Below are 17789 nucleotides of genomic sequence, written 5' to 3'. Positions count from 1 at the left end.
GATACACATCCCTTCTTGATCTGACAAGAAGTTCAGGAGAAACGATGAGAAAACATGGCACATTTCTCCAGGTACATTAGTCAGCCTCCTGGAATGCTTTAGACGTCTATGAATATGAAATGAAGACAGCTGTGCATCGTCAAAGACGTTGCTAATTTCTAACACAGCCAACTCGCTCCAAAAGTTGTACTTTTCCAAGTAAGAGAGGGGCTATTATATTTATCCTGCTTTTTGAGTAAGCGAGTGAAAATAGGGAAATTTTGACATTTATAAATAAAATTAGGGATTGGTTTTTTTTTTTTTTTTTTTTTTTTTTTTTGCGGTACGCGGGCCTCTCACTGCTGCGGCCTCTCCTGTTGCGGAGCAACAGGCTCCGGACGCGCAGGCTCAGCGGCCATGGCTCACGGGCACAGCCGCTCCGCGGCATGTGGGATCCTCCCGGACCGGGGCACGAACCCGTGTCCCCTGCATCGGCAGGTGGACTGTCAACCACTGCACCACCAGGGAAGCCCAGGTATTGGTTTTTCAGATCTGAGTTTCGGGCAGGTGGTCGTCTCAAGAATTCACATTTTGAAAAAGTTAAGAAATCTTTTGGTGTAGAAGGAAGCATGACGCTTTCCAAATATCACAGTTAAGACCAAACAGATTTCAGTTTTATTTTAAATGCAAGAAGCAAACTGACTTATTTGAAGACTGTCAGATTGTGCCTATTCTGATATGTGTTGTCCCAGTTCTGTCTATGAGGGGGGAATTGTCATTTTCATCTAATGAGCATGGTTTACGTTTTGTATTACATATAATATGCAGTTCACAGAGTGACTACTGCTAAAATGGTTTAGAAAAAGGTGGGAAGGGATATAGTAGATGTAGAAATTAAAAGGAAAAAGAACCAAAGAGAAAGGAACTCTAAATATGATGTAATTGGGGCTGTGGCGAGGAAGAGGGATGGAATGTAGAAAGACAGTGGATTTTAGTTAGAAAGCCAGGCTTAACACAGCACACCAAACTGGTGATTTTAAGCAAGTCACTTGATTCTTAGTCTGCATTACTATTCGTTGCAATGCAATGGAATAATTGAATCTGGATGTATGAACATTTTTATGTGTTTGTTTTTTTAAAAAAAATTATTAAAATTTAGACACTACCAATAGGAAGAGCCCCATCCCACCCCTTATGAATAACCTCTGTTAACCTATTGGTATCTAGTCTTTCAGTCTTCTGTTTTCTACACACACACACACACACACACAATTCTGTATATATTGTAATCCTATATAGTATGTACTATTCTGTAATATGCTTTTTCACTTAGTGTTCAGAAAATCTTGTAGGTCACTACATATTCTACATGATTTTTAAAGGCTGTGTGCAATTTCAGTGCATGATGTTACATTGTTTATTTCATTCCTTTGCAATGGACATTAGGGTAAATTCCTCTTGTAATGGTCTTTGTTATATGTTATTAAGTTGTTTCTCAGGAAGATGCACCACTTTATATTCTCCAATGCCCTGTGTAGGAGAGCCTGTTTTACTGCAACCCCATGAACTTTGAGTTCTTTATCTCGTCACTAATCTAAAAGGTAAAAAAGTTTATTTATTTATTTAATATGTATTTCTTTGATAACTAGTAAGGGTGAATATTTTCCCCATATGTCTACAGTCCATTTGTGTTTCTTCTGTAAGTTGTCTATTCATATTCTGCATAAAAGGAAAATTACTTAACTTCTCTGAAACCCTGTCTTCTCTGCTGTAAGACGGGGCTTCCATGTGGTCTAAACGGAATAACACATTGCAGATCCAGAATATGGCAGGCATGCAACAGTATTGTTTTCCTTCGTGTTATTTCCTGGATTAAGAGCTCCCAGAGGATGGAGACTCATTATTTATCCCAGCACCTAGTACAGTGCTTGGAACAGAGAAGAAGCTCAAAAAGGTTTTGAGGAAGGAGGAATAGCTGGGATTCGAAAATATTTTGAGTATATCAGGAAAAGGAGTGAGAAAAGTTGAAGCCGAGATCCAATGAATAAGTAGTGAGAAAACTGGTGGGTTCCTCAGAAGCTTATTATTCAAATGGAAGAATTTAGGTTTTATTCTCAAAGCTCCACAAGAAAAAATTTCTTATAAAGTGGCTAAAGGACGTTAAATATTTGTATTCAAGGCCGTAAGTAGCCTTGAGAAGTTGAGTTATTATTTTGTAAGCTAATGAGTACATATTTTAAGTACACTAAGAAAGGTGACTAATTAAAGGAATTAATAATTAAAATTTCTGAAAAGTGAATTAAAAAAATGATTAATTCTAATTTCCATATATTAGATTTGCCTAGACTAGGAGTAAACATGCAATAATAATATAATCATATTTTAAAATGGTAATAAGTTAAAGTAACCCAGAGTTGTGGTGCCTCGAAAGGAAGGAAGAGAATTGGTGTCAGGTCTTGTTTTATCCAACATGCCCTGGGATCATGGGGGAGAGAGTCAGTGATTCGTTAATGAGAGTTGCAGATGGCTCTAAATTGAGAAGTATTGTAAACAGCAGGAATGACTGAGAAATGATACAAAAGGAGCAGGAAAGGTTAGGAACATGGACAGGAAATCAAATGATTCAGCCTGGAGTAATGCAAGCCAGTCTGACATCTGGGGCCAAATAAGAAGAAATAGAGATATTCCCTGAAAGAGACAAACATGAAAAACAGTCACATCTCAAAGGAGATTGTGGGTGTGGGGAGGGAGTAGAGGAAAACAAGAGAAGTAAGAAGCAGGAACTAATGATATTTGCCCAGTACTATGATTTGGTACTTTCCGTGTTGATTTCTTTTTGACTGAGGTTAAAGCAATTTAGTACTATGTAAGAAATAGACTTTTTGAGGATTAACTCAGTACCTAGTGAAACAAAAGCTCAGCCTGTCTTTTAGTTGATCCTAATGATTGTTAGAGTGTTATCAGTATAGAGAGCATTGTGGAAGTGGCTGGAATCTTCAGAAAAGCTCTAGTAGGATAGATCACTTGCCATACTCCTACCTGGCATCTCTCATTCAGTGGGTGTTGCCAGGAACTCTTGGAGCAGCTCCCTCCAGGCTATCCTAGTTGCCAGCAGCATGAGGGGGCCCTACAAAACCTTTGGTGGGTTAGTACAGGGTCCAGCTTAAGCAAAAATAAGATGTGAGTTTCACAGTGGCTGCTCCATGAGGCAGTCTGTTCCTTCCAGCATTTCTTAGTATCCCTTATCCTTCTCTCTTGCTATAAAAGTCTAGTGATCATTTGTATTTTCTCTAGATGTCAATAAACTAAAGTCAGATTTATTGGCAATATTGGCCCACTTTAGGAATCGCCAACTCTTTTTTTTTTTTTTTTTTTAATAGAGCCACCACTTCTCATATTTTCAGTTACAAGGGCTTTAGGAATTGGGTCACAGTGAGGACCTCGTGGAGATGAAGAGGAAGAGGACCAAATTATTCTAGGGAGGACAAACCCCTAAGCAGGTGATGCTTACTGTATCCATTCCCCATCCCGAGGAGAAGACCAGAACATTGGTGCAAAGAGTATGTTGAAGGAGTGAGCTGGAAAGGAGAGGTATCAAAGACATATTGCTTGTAGTTCCAGTTGTAGCTTGTAATGTATGTTAATGGCTCAAATTGGAAGCTTGAAGCTGAATGTGTCACCTATACCCAGACATATTTGTCTTGTAACAGAAGGTCCTCATGGCTAAAAAAAATTCATTCATGTATTCAACAAGTATATACTGAGTGTCCCCTATGTTCCAGGCACTGTTCTTAGTACTGAGGATACATCAGTGGACAACACACAGATCTCGGCTCTTGGGGTACTACATTTTAGCAGGGGGGGGGAACAATTAATAATGAACTTAATAAGCAGAGTATATAATGTAGTAGAAAGTGGAGGTGCTATGGAAAAAGAAAGTAAAGCAGGATAAAGGGGCTGGGAGTGCTGGGATTGGGGGCAAGTGACGGTATTAAATAGGGCAAGATAGGCTTCATTGTGAAGATGAGCAAAGACTTGAAAGAAGTGTTGGGCGGCCTTCCACATATCTGATGAAGAACATCCTAGGTGGAGCAGTGGTCCTAAGGGAAGGTTTGTCTGGCATGTCTGAGAATCAGCAAGGAGGCCAGTGTCTCTGGAGCAGAGTGAGCAAGGTGGGGAGTGAAAGAGATGAGATCGGTGACTAAGGAGTGGGAGCAGACCAGGTAAGAGCCTGTGGGCATTTGTAAGCCTTTGGCTTTTACTCTGAGCCATTTCAAGGTTTCGAGTACAGAAGTGATGTCACTGATTACTTTTTAAAAGGACTATTTGAGCTGTGATGCTGAGGATTGACAAGGGTGTGAGCAGGAAGACCAACTGAGAGCATATTATAGTAATCTAGCCAAGAGATGGTGGTGGCTCAGATGGATTAGGATGGTAGCAGTGGAAGTGGTAAGAAGAGGTTGGATTCTGGATGTATTTTCGTGTACATCAACAAGATTTTTTGACTGATTAGATGTGGGTTGTGAGAAAAAGAGAAGTGACTTAAAGATTTTTGGCATGAGCACTGGATGGATCAAGTTGCCATCACCTGAGATGGGAAAGGCTCTGAGGAGAATAGCTTTTGAGGGGTGATTGGGAGTTTCATTTCTGACATGTTGAGTTTGTGATATCTTTTACACATCCAAGTGGAGATGTTGAGTAAGCACTTGAGGAGATATAAGTTTGGAGTTCAGGAGATACAACTGAAGAGTCATGAGTATAAAGATGTTATTTAAAACCGTGCGACTGAATGAGATCATCAAGGATTTAAGTTATAGAGAAGAGAAGAGGACTAAGAACTGAGACCAGGGACACTCTGAACATGAAAGGAGGCCTGAGACCAATGAGGCTGGAGGAAAATCAAAAGAAGGTGATGTCCTTGAAGCCAAATGAAGAAGGAAGAGGGAGTGATTAAGTGCAGTGACTAGAGCTGATGGGTTATGTAAGATGGGGACTGTGACTTGACCATTGGATTTAGCAAAATGACCTTGATGAGCAGTTTCCATGGAGGGGTGGATAGGAATAGGTTCAAGAGAGACTAGGAGGAGAGGAATTGGGAAGAGTGAGAAGAAACAAATGATGACGGGGATAATTGTAAAAAGCATGACAGAGCTGGGAAAGACATCTAGAGGTAAAAATGCCTTCCTGTGGGTCCTTGAGCTCCCACCAAGAACGTAGCTACCTATTTATTTATGAATGTTTATGTATAGCTGCAAATCAAGTCAGCATGCAACCAGCAGTGCTGAGCTAGGTCATTAGGAAACCTTCCCTTTAACAGAGATTCAAATGGAGTTTAATAGAGTTTGTCAAGGGACTTCTTATTTATTACAAAAATGTCGCTATTTAAAACATGGGATTCTTCTCAAAATGATAGCTAAATTCTTTTGTGAATAAGCATATTAATACATTTATACTTAGTTAAGCCAGAGGATGCAGGGACGAAGTCAATCACTGGAGTATTTTCTTCTTTGTCTAGAGGATTTCAGCTTCTGTGGCTTAGGTAATAGAATTTGTTTCCTTTATCTAGGCCTGGGGCCCAGAGAACTGAGCCCAAATGAAGTAAATCTGCATCTTTATTTTCCATTTGAGCTACTTAATGACTGTGTGCATTCATCAGGGGACAGGATGAGAACATATTCGAAAATTAAAGGGTTATCGCTATAGAAAGCATTGAGAATGCTGTGTGAAGCATAAGTATGTTTTAGGAAAAATATAATGTTTTAAAGGCACTGACTAGTCTGAAAACAAACCAGAAAGCTTGGTGTCATCTTATCTCTTTCCCTGTCTTTCTAGTCAGTCACCAAGTCCCATCTGTTCCTCACTATGGTCATCACTTGGATCTGAACGGTGCTCCTGCCATGGCCTCTTCTATCCTGGGTCACTGCTGCAGATACACCATCAGCCTCCTATCTCTGGTTTTGCTCCTTTCCAAACCATTCTCCACATTGTTCAAGAGTGATCTTTATAAAATGCATAAAGATCATGCTTCACCCTTGCTTAATACCTTTTCATGGTGTCTTGTTGTTATCAAGTCTAAGCTTCTTAAGAGAGCCTATAAGACATTTCATCATCTGATTCAAGTTCAACTTTGCCCCACCTTCTGTCCTCACCACTGAAGATCCAGCCACCAAACCTCCTAAATCTCCAAATCACTCCATACTTTCTTTTAAGTCTTTGGACGAAGAGGCTCAAATGAGTAATAGAGAAGCCACAAAATCAATTTAACAAGACTACACAGAGAATTAGATTTTTAGGCGTCTTTAAAATAGAAATGGAAGGGAGGTTGTTCTTGCCCTTTGTAACTCCCCTGCTTGACCAGTCCCTGCTTCACCTATACCTACTCACATGAACATGCTTGCCCTCTGCCCCAGCTAGTGATTGTTCTAATCCTTAGGCCAGAACGGTTCCACCTGCTAATTTATCAAAGGGAAACATCTGCCCTTGTGATGGTGATTAACCCGAAGGGCGGAGAGGGATGTGCCCCAGCTGCCAGTTTCCCTGGTAACTGAGCCAACCTGATGTCAATTCCCCCTATAAATGTAGCCTCCTTCTCCCTGGAGTAGCAAAGATCGCTGCCACGAACTCCCTGCTGGGGTGGGATGTTGCTCCATGACCCTTTTGTTTCAGACGTGTAAGATCCCCTGTCCATCAAACCATTGATGTCTCTGTTGCTGTCTCTGGGCTCTTTCTTCAGTCTCGAGGCTGGGCAACTACAAGGTTTGCAGGCCTGCGGGGTGCAGCCCAACAGAGGTCCTTTGTTTCCATGTTCCATGTATTCACATTATACTAGATGTTTCTATTTCTGCTTGGCTCATGCATGTGTGTAACAGCACTGCACCTAAATCATGTTTGGCTTCTTCTCTACTCGACTTTGAGAACTCTCATGGCTTAATCCTTTCCCTGTTTTTACATTTTACTCACTCACTTCACACACCCACTTTACACACTTTCCCTTGTTTGTCTTTTCCATCCTCAGTCTTCAAATACTGCCTATAATTTGACATCTCACAGACCGATGTCTCAGGCATCTCTTGTGAGATCAGACTCCTATCCAAAGGAGATCTAAAAGGTCTGCAGCAATCTCAAACTTGAATCTAAAGCTGAACTCTTATCTTCACTCTGCCAAAACCTCTTCCTCTGCTAGTGCTTCCCATCTCAATAAACATCACTTGTGCTACTCCGTTGCCAAAGTCAGAGACCTGAACATTTACCTTTTTCTTAGTCCCTAAGAAAACCTACTAACATGCCAGGCAATGCCTAAAATGTTTTATATATAATAACTTTTAACAAATCTGTAAAGTAGCTGCTATTATTATCACCCACTTCATAGATGAGGAAACTAAGGCACAGAGAGGTTACGTCATTTGCCCAAGGTCACGCAGCTTACTAATGGTACGTAAGTAATCAGGGATTTAAACTCAGATGATGTGGCTTCAGAGTCCATGTGCTTAAATTAACCTCTACACCAACTGTTACTCTTGGTGTCTCTTTCTGATTCACCCCTGATAAACTCTCATCCAACTTATCAGATGTGTAAGGAGTCCTACCTCCAAAAATGCCCTAAATCCATCTACTTCTTTCCATCATAGTTGCCATCACCCTAGCCTTTTTCCGAGGCTGTCATATTTCCCTGGAGATCTCCAATTCCACTCTTGTCCTTCCCACCTCCCTCAACTCAGCATCCCTAGTCATTCTTCCCAAAGAAGCCAGGTCTTAGCTTGAATGTAATTTTTTTTTTTCCTGAGAAGCCTCCCTTGATTCCCATAAATGAATCACATCCTCTCAATTATCCTTTCTCATATCACCCTATTCATTTCTTTCATGGTAAATTTCATAATTGATAATTAGACGTTTGTGTCTTTATTTTTTAAAGCTCCATGAGAACAAGGATTTTGTTTTATTTTCCACTATCTACCCAGTGCCTAGCACAGACCTTAGCCCATAGTAGGCATTTAGTAATATCTGTGAATGGATGGATGGATGAGTGACTAATATTGAGTAAGAAGTGACTAACTTTTATGTGTTATAATGAAAGTATGGTTTCACTTCTTTATAATGAACTAATGGGAGGAGGCTGTATGAATTACTGAAAAATATACAATGTATGATCTTTAAAATAAAACGTAGTTTTATTGTTTCAGTGAAGGACTTTGTATAATTCCAGTACGCATGCCACCCATTGCTTTCACCCCAACACTCCTTTCTAAGAGATTCTGTTCCCACCCTCACACCGCTAACTCAGCTCATTGGACCAGAGATAGAAACTGATCCGAGCTAAGCTAATTAGATTCTCCCTGCTCAGACTTTAGAGTCAGGAACCTGAGAAACAGATCTTTAAGGCAACTGCATTCATTCAGACTTCAAATATTTATTGAGCATCTAGAATGAAGTGGTCTTTGGGGATGTAATGAACAAGACACATCTCTCCTTGAAGACATTTACAGTTCAGAGAAGAAGACCTGCTATTGCAATTCAGCGTGTTAAGTGCTGTGACATGTGAATTACCAAGGAGTACACAGGAGGGCCTAGGAGAGGTGCCTTAAGCAGTCTTGTGAAGGCAGAGAAAGTTTCCCAGCAGAGGTGATGTCTTAGCCAAAAAAAGCTAAATTGACCCAGGAGAGAGTAGGCATGAGGTGAAAGGGTATTCTAAGCAGAGGGAACAGATAAGGCCAACACAGTGCATTCAGTCTGTTGTGCAATGATAGGGGAGATTTTACTGAGAGGGAAATGTGGTCTCCACCATGAAGGCCCTTGTCAGCCTGTACAAAGTTTGGACTTTATCCTGAGAGCTGTGAGGTTCCTGAACAAGGGATTGTATCAGAAGAGTGACACATTCTAGAGTGCTCTAGAAAGATCCCTATGGTTTCAGTTGGGGGGAACATAGTGGAAGGAGATGTACCAGTTAGGAGATTGTTATAGAAATCCAGGCATGGAATGATGTTGGCAGGAATGAGTTGGTGACAGTGGGAAGAAATGGAGTGGATGGTTAAAGTGTGTTTAGGTTGATGAAGGGTGAGGGAGAGAGGAATTAAGGACGACGTCCAGGCTTGCAGCTTGGGCTCGCAGTAGACTGTGAGGTCACGCTCTGAGACAGGAGACATGTCAGGGACCTCAAGGAAGAGGTCAGGGCTGGAGACATAAATGGGAGTGTTATCTCGGAAGAATTAAGTGAAAGCTTTGGGGTTGACTTTACCCAGTGAGTATGTGGAGAAGAAGAAAAGAAGAGGTCCATGGGTGGAATCCTGCGTGACTCCACAATTAAGAAGGTGAATGAGGAAGAAGAGTCTATAAAAGAGTTTGAGAAGATGTGTCCTGAGAGCCAGTTGGAAACCCAAGGAAGAGTGATGTTGCAGAAACCAGTGGCTGACACCCCCTCTGGAAGAGTCTAACGAATGTCAGTGTCCTAACACAATGACCAAATCAAGGACAACTTCACAGTAACTAATTGCTTGGGGATATCTAACATACATGATAGCTAACATATATTTTTCTTAATTATGTAAATGTCATTCTTAGATTGTTATCTATGGCGGTATCCATCTGTGTGTCCCTAAGAATGCTAAGAAGCTTCCCGATAGTCGCCTCGCCCTAATTCCTTGCAAATTCTCTAAGAGTAGAGTCTGGAAAACTCACTGGAGCACCATAAGACAGAAGGGGAAAGGAAAACCAGACTGGACGGACTCCATGATCCTTCTCCAAAGTATTTCTAAATGAGCTTAGGAGATTAGCATGCTCCATGTCCAGACTGTTCCTGCAGTGATTCAGCCATGTGGCTGACAGAGTCTTGGTGGTCTAGCCTGGTGTCAGACCTGTGTCTCTGAGGTGGGAAAGCTGAGATCAGGACATTGGTCCACCAGAGACCTCCCAGCTCCATGTAATATCAAATGGCGAAAGCTCTCCCAGAGGTCTCCATCTCAACGCTAAGACCCAGCTCCACTCAACGACCAGCAAGCTACAGTGCTGGACACCCTAGGCCAAACAACTAGCAAGACAGGAAGGCAACGGCACCCATTAGTAGAGAGGCTGCCTAAAATCATAATAAGGTCACAGACACACCACCAGATGTGGTCCTGCTCACCAGAAAGACAAGACCCAACCTCATCCACCAGAACACAGGCACCAGTCCCCTCCACCAGGAAGCCTACACAACCCACTGAACCTACCTTAGCCACTGGGGGCAGACAGCAAAAACAACAGGAACTATGAACCTGCAACCTGTGAAAAGGAGACCCCAAACACAGTAAGTTAAGCAAAATGAGAAGACAGAGAAACACACAGCAGATGAAGGAGCAAGGTAAAAACCTACCAGATCAAACAAATGAAGAAGAAATAGACAGTCTACCTGAAAAAGAATTCAGAGTAATGATAGTAAAGATGATCCAAAATCTTGGAAATAGAATGGAGAAAATACAAGAAATGTTTAACAAGGACCTAGAAGAACTAAAGAGCAAACAAACGATGAAGAACAACACAATAATGGAAATTTAAAATTCTCTAGAAGGAATCAATAGCAGAATAACTGAGGCAGAAGAACGGATATGTGACCTGGAAGATAAAATACTGGAAATAACTACCGCAGAGCAGAATAAAGAAAAAAGAATGAAAAGAACTGAGGACAGTCTCAGAGAACTCTGGGACAACATTAAATGCACCAGCGTTCAAATTATAGGGGTCTCAGAAGAGGAAGAGAAAAAGAAAGGGACTGAGAAAATATTTGAAGAGATTATACTTGAAAACTTCCCTAATATAGGAAAGGAAAGAGTCAATCAAGTCCAGGGAGCGCAGAGGGTCCCATGCAGGATAAACCCAAGGAAAAACATGCCAAGACACATATTAATCAAACTATCAAAAATTAAATACAAAGAAAAAATATTAAAATCAGCAAGGGAAAAACAACAAATAACATACAAGGGAATCCCCATAAGGTTAACAGCTGATCTTTCAGCAGAAACTCTGCAAGCCAGAAGGGAGTGGCAGGACATATTTAAAGTGATGAAAGGGAAGACCCTACAACCAAGATTACTCTACCCAGCAAGGATCTCATTCAGATTCAATGGAGAAATTAAAACCTTCACAGACAAGCAAAAGCTAAGAGAATTCAGCACCACCAAACCAGCTTTACAACAAATGCTAAGGAAACTTCTCTAGGCAGGAAACACAAGAGAAGGAAAAAACCTACAATAACAAACCCAAAAGAATTAAGAAAATGGTAATAGGAACATACATATAGATAACTACATTAAATGTAAATGGATTAAATGCTCCAAACAAAAGACACAGACTGGCTGAATGGATACAAAAACCAGACCTGTATATATGCTGTCTACAAGAGACCACTTCAGACTTAGGGACATATACAGACTGAAAGTGAGGGGATGCAAAAATATATCCATGCAAATGGAAATCAAAAGAGAGCTGGAGTAGCAATTCTCATATCAGACAAAATAGACTTTAAAATAAAGACTATTACAAGAGACAAAGAAGGACACTACATAATGATCAAGGGATAATTCCAAGAAGAAGATATAACAATTGTAAATATTTATGCACCCAATATATGATCACCTCAATACATAAGGCAAATGCTAACATCCATAAAAGGGGAATTCAACAGTAACACGATCATAGTAGGAGACTTTAACACCCCACTTTTACCAATGGAAAGAACATCCCAAATGAAAATAAATAAGGAAACACAAGCTTTAAGTGACACATTAAACAAGATGGACTTAACTGATATTTATAGGACATTCCATCCAAAAACAACAGAATACACTTTCTTCTCAAGTGCTCATGGAACATTTTCCACAATATATCATATCTTGGGTCACAAATCAAGTCTTAGTAAATTTAAGAAAATTGAAATCGTATCAAGTATCTTTTCCGACCACAACGCTATGAGAGTAGATATCAATTATAGGAAAAAATCTATAAAAAATACAAACACATGGAGGCTAAACAATACACTACTAAATAACCAAGTGATCACTGAAGAAATCAAAGAGGAAATCAAAAAATACCTAGAAACAAATGACAATGAAAATATGACGACCCAAAACCTATGGAATGCAGCAAAAGCTGTTCTAAGAGGAAAGTTTATAGCTATACAAGCCTACCTCAAGAAACATGAAACATTTCAAATAAACATCCTAACTGTACACCTAAAGCAATTAGAAAAAGGAGGAAAAAAAAAACCCAAGTTAGCAGAAGGAAACAAATCATAAAGATCAGATCAGAAATAAATGAAAAAGAAATGAAGGAAACGATAACAAAGATCAATAAAACTAAAAGCTTGTTCTTTGAGAAGATAAATAAAATGATAAACCATCAGCCAGACGCATTAAGAAAAAAAGGGAGAAGAGTCAAATCAATAGACTTAGAAATGAAAAAGGAGAAGTAACAACTGACACTGTAGAAATACAAAGAATCATGAGAGATTACCACAAGCAACTCTATGCCAATAAAATGGACAACCTGGAAGAAATGGACAAATTCTTAGAAAAGCACAGTCTTCTGAGACTGAACCAGGAAGAAATAGAAAATATAAACAGACCAATCACAAGCACTGAGATTGAAACTGTGATTAAAAATCTTCCAACAAAAAAAAGCCCAGGACTTCACAGGATGTCCTCACAGGATGGTTTCAGAGGAAAATTCTATCAAACATTCAGAGAAGAGCTAACACTTATCCATTTAAACTCTTACAAAATATAGCAGAGGGAGGAACATTCTCAAACTCATTCTACGAGGTCACCATCATCCTGATACCAAAACCAGACAAAGATGTCACAAAGAAAGAAAACCACAGGCCAATATCACTGATGAACATAGATGCAAAAATCCTCAACAAAATACTAGCCAACAGAATCCAACAGCACATTAAAAGGATCATACACCATAATCAAGTGGGGTTTATCCCAGGAATGCAAGGATTGTTCAATATATGCAAATCAATCAATGTGATAAACCATATTAACAAATGAAGGAGAAAAACCATATGATCATCTCAATTGTTGCAGAAAAAGCTTTTGACAAAATTCGAAACCCATTTATGATAAACACCCTGCAGAACGTAAGCACAGAGGGAACTTACCTCAACATAATAAAGACTGTATATGACAAACCCACAGCCAACATCATTCTCAATGGTGAAAAACTGAAACCATTCGTCTAAGATCAGGAACAAGACAAGGTTGCCCACTCTCACCACTATTATTTAACATAGTTTTGGAAGTTATAGCCACAGCAATCAGGGACAAAAAAGAAATAAAAGAATCCAAATCGGAAAAGAAGAAGTAAAGCTGTCATTGTTTGCAGATGACATGATACTATACATAGAGAATCCTAAAGATGCTGCCAGAAAACTACTAGAGCTAATCAATGAATTTGGTAAAGTTGCAGGATACAAAATTAATGCACAGAAATCTCTGGCATTCCTATACACTAATGATGAAAAATCTGAAAGAGAAATTATGAAAACACTCCCATTTACCACTGCAACAAAAAAAATAAAATATCTAGGAATAAACCTACCTAAGGAGACAAAAGACCTGTATGCAGAAAACTATAAGACATTGATGAAAGAAATTAAAGATGATACAGTTAGAGAGATATACCATGTTCTTGGATTGGAAGAATCAACATTGTGAAAATGACTGTACTACCCAAAGCAATCTACAGATTTAATGCAATGCCTATCAAACTACCACTGGCATTTTTCACAGAACTAGAACAAAAAATTTCACAGTTTGTATGGAAACACAAAAGACCTCGAATACCCAAAGCAATCTTTAGAAAGAAAAACAGATCTGGAGGAATCTGGCTCCCGGACTTCAGACTATACTATGTAGCTACAGTAATCAAGACAGTATGGTGGGGCTTCCCTGGTGGAGCAGTGGTTGAGAATCTGCCTGCCAATGCAGGGTACACGGGTTTGAGCTCTGGTCTGGGAAGATCCCACATGCCACGGGGCAACTAGGCCCGTGAGCCACAACTACTGAGCTTGCGCGTATGGAGCCTGTGCTCCACAACAAGAGAGGCCACAACAGTGAGAGGCCCGCGCACCGCGATGAAGAGTGGCCCCCGCTCGCTGCAACTAGAGAAAGCCCTCGCACAGAAAACGAAGACCCAACACAGCCAAAATAAATAAATAAATAAATAAATAAATAAATAAATAAATAGGAAAAAAAAAAGACCGTATGTTACTGGCACAAATACAGAAATATAGATCAATGGAACAGGATAGAAAGCCCAGAGATAAACCCACACACATATGGTCACCTTATGTTTGATAAAGAAGGCAAGAATATATAATGGAGAAAAGACAGCCTCTTCAATAAGTGGTGTTGGGAAAACTGGAAAGCTACATGTAAAAGAATGAAATTAGAACACTCCCTAACACCACACACAAAAATAAACTCAAAATGGATTAAAGACCTAAATGTAAGGCCAGACACCATCAAACTCTTAGAGGAAAACGTAGGCAGAACACTCTATGACATCAATCACAGCAAGATCCTTTTTGACCCACCTCCTAGAGAAATGGAAATAAAAACAAAAATAAACAAATGGGAACTAATGAAACTTAAAAGCTTTTGCACAGCAAAGGAAACCATAAACAAGACTAAAAGACAACCCTCAGAATGGGAGAAAATATTTGCAAATGAAGCAATTGACAAAGGAATAATCTCCAAAATTTACAAACAGCTCATATAGCTCAATATCAAAAAAACAAACAACCCAATCCAAAAATGGGCAGAAGACCTAAATAGACATTTCTCCAAAGAAGATATACAGATTGCCATCAAACACATGAAAGGATGCTCAACATCCCCAATCATTAGAGAAATGAAAATCAAAACTACAATGAGATATCATCTCACACCAGTCAGAATGGCCATCATCAAAAAATCTAGAAACAATAAATGCTGGAGAGGGTGTGGAGAAAAGGGAACACTCCTGCACTGCTGGTGGGAATGTGAATTGATACAGCCACTATGGAGAACAGTATGGAGGTTCCTTAAAAAACTAAAAATAGAACTACCATACGACCCAGGAATCCCACTACTGGGCATATACCCTGAGAAAACCATAATTCAAAAAGAGTCGTGTACCACAGTGTTCATTGCAGCTCTATTTACAATAGCCAGGACATGGAAGCAACCTAAGTGTCCATCGACAGATGAATGCATAAAGAAGATGTGGCACATATATACAATGGAATATTACTCAGCCATAAAAAGAAATGAAATTGAGTTATTTGTAGTGAGGTGGATGGACCTAGAGTGTCACACAAAGTAAGTCAGAAAAAGAAAAAGAAATACCATGTGCTAAGACATGTATATGGAATCTAAAAAATAAAAAAGGTTCTGATGAACCTAGGGACAGGACAGGAATAAAGACACAGACGTAGAGAATGGACTTGAAGACATGGGGAGGGGGAAGGGAAAGCTGGGACGAAGTGAGAGAGTGGCATGGACATATATACACTACCAAACGTAAAATCGATAGCTAGTGGGAAGCAGCCGCATAGCACAGGGAGATGAGCTTGCTGCTTTGTGACCACCTAGAGGGGTGGGATAGGGAGGGTGGGAGGGAGACGCAAGGGGGAGGAGATATGGGGATATATGTATATGTATAGCTGATTCACTTTGTTATAAAGCAGAAAGTAACACACCATTGTAAAGCAAATATACTCAAATAAAGATGTTTAAAAAAATGTGGAGTCTGGATTCATGAGCGTTTTTCTGAATTTGGTTTTCAAATGTTATTACATGTTGGTTTGTGAAGTATGCTTGAATGTCAGAGTTGAGAATGTGGAAAAAAGGAGACATAAGGAAAATTTATTTTAAAAATGTTTTTCAACTTGAAGCAAAGCATCTAACAACCCGCTAAGTTTAGCATTTCATGTGTGTTTATGACCTGTCAGAAACTGCCAGAACTTGACTTGGGATAAAGAAGAAAAAGATGTTGCCTGTTTGTCATCTCTCAGAGCGTCCAACTTCTGAAGGTCACTTTGCCACCAAAAAAGAACTTTCCTTCATCAGTGGACATTTCTCAAAGGACAGAAACATTAGTAACAGGATCCAGGCCATGTAATGTTCATTAAACAATTAGATGCTGATGTCAGTTGGTAATCACTCTTTTCCAGTTTATTTTCAACAGTGCGAGTGTTCCTAAGAGGCTTGCATGGGATTGAATCTGGTATTTTAATCAGAATTTTAGTGTATTTTCAGTATCGGTAACATCTCCCTCCCTCCTACTTACACTGAGCAATAGTGTCTCCTGGGTCTGATTTGTGCTCTTTCTTCTGAATGTTTAGTCAATTTAATATACACGGTGGACATATTCTGGGAAAAAAAAAAACACTAGGCTTCTCAGCAGAGCCAGTTTAAAGATTAGGTGTTTAAAAACAAAGCCATACCATTTATCACAATTATAAGGCAGGAAATACAGCACTCTGCAATGTTTAAATACTTTTCTTTAAGTATTTTCTTGGCCTCACAGGCACTCAACTTCTCTGAAGGTGATTTTGTGACATCCCTCTGAAGTTTGAGGTCCTGGAAAAGCGCAATGCTGTTTACTGAGTGCTTTCCATTTAAAACTGTTTCACTGAATGGTTAATGAAATGGAAAAGAAAGCACAATATGAAGGCAGTTGTGGTCAAGGCTACTATTCTCAGGTCCAGAACAGAAGGTCTGAGTCTTGCCAAATACCAGACCAGACCATGAGCACAGCCTTTTCTTTCCTGGGTCAATACAAGAGGTGCAAACATGGGTAAGAGGGCTCCAATCCCAGTCCGCCAACTCAAGGTTTAAGAATAACTTTCTTCATTTTCTTAATTAACGACTTAATTTCTAATGCCAAGTTCTTATCTCTCCTGGCTAGCAGAAAAAAAAAAGAAAAAGAAACAGAAAATGCACAACCTCAGTCCTTCCAGGGGTCCCCTCCCTACAACTATTTATGCCAGTGTTTCTGGAGCTTATGCAGTGCGAAAGCCTCTGGGGTGGGGCCCACCTGGTCCCCATCTACATAATTTATCTCTGAGACAGCCTCGCCCTTGCCCAGCCTGCATGGGCCCTCAGGCCCAGCCTCTCTCTGTGCTGCTGGCTGCGTGCAACTCCCTCCCCGCCTTTCACTCTGCCCCCAAGCATCTCTGCCAGGTTGCCTCTGTACCCTGCTGATGGCACTCACCCAGGAAGCAGGGCTTACAAATCCTTCTCCCTATTACTTCCCTCTTTACTTCCTCCTAGTCGAATAGAATATCTTTCTAGGCTGGGGGAATCGCTTATTTCTTTCCCTGTTTCTTCAGTACAACCTGCCCCCCCCCTTTTCTTTTTCAATTGAATCGTCTTCTGCTAAGGGCTTAGGCTTTTGTTTCCAAAGCTTGGAAGGAAAGCCTGCCTTGTGCCCTGCCACAAACCTCCTGTGAGGCAGGAGCACAGAGTCAGCAGCTATCTGCTTGAACGGGAAGGAAGAGAAAGAGGAAAAACAGGATACAATCACGGTAGATAGATAGCTCAGCATCTTATCCCACCCAAACGCACACCTCCCCTGACTTCCTCTCCTGACACCTGGACTCCCAGTGTTTGTTAGAAGATACCACCGAACTCCTTCTAGCCACATTTCCGGGTGTCCACCGGCCCAGGAGCCTATGGATTCGTACACAGATGTGCACACCAAATGGCAGGGAAGGACGGGCCTGGGAGAAACACTTTCCTTCAGCAGAGGAAGGAGGTCTGGCCCAGTCCACTGAGCACAGCACCTGCTCT

This window comes from Grampus griseus, assembly GCF_964374135.1.
Source record: "Grampus griseus genome assembly, chromosome: 3".
Lineage (NCBI taxonomy): Eukaryota > Metazoa > Chordata > Mammalia > Artiodactyla > Delphinidae > Grampus > Grampus griseus.
The sequence above is the reverse complement of the archived record's forward strand: the minus strand, read 5'-3'. Positions refer to the sequence as shown.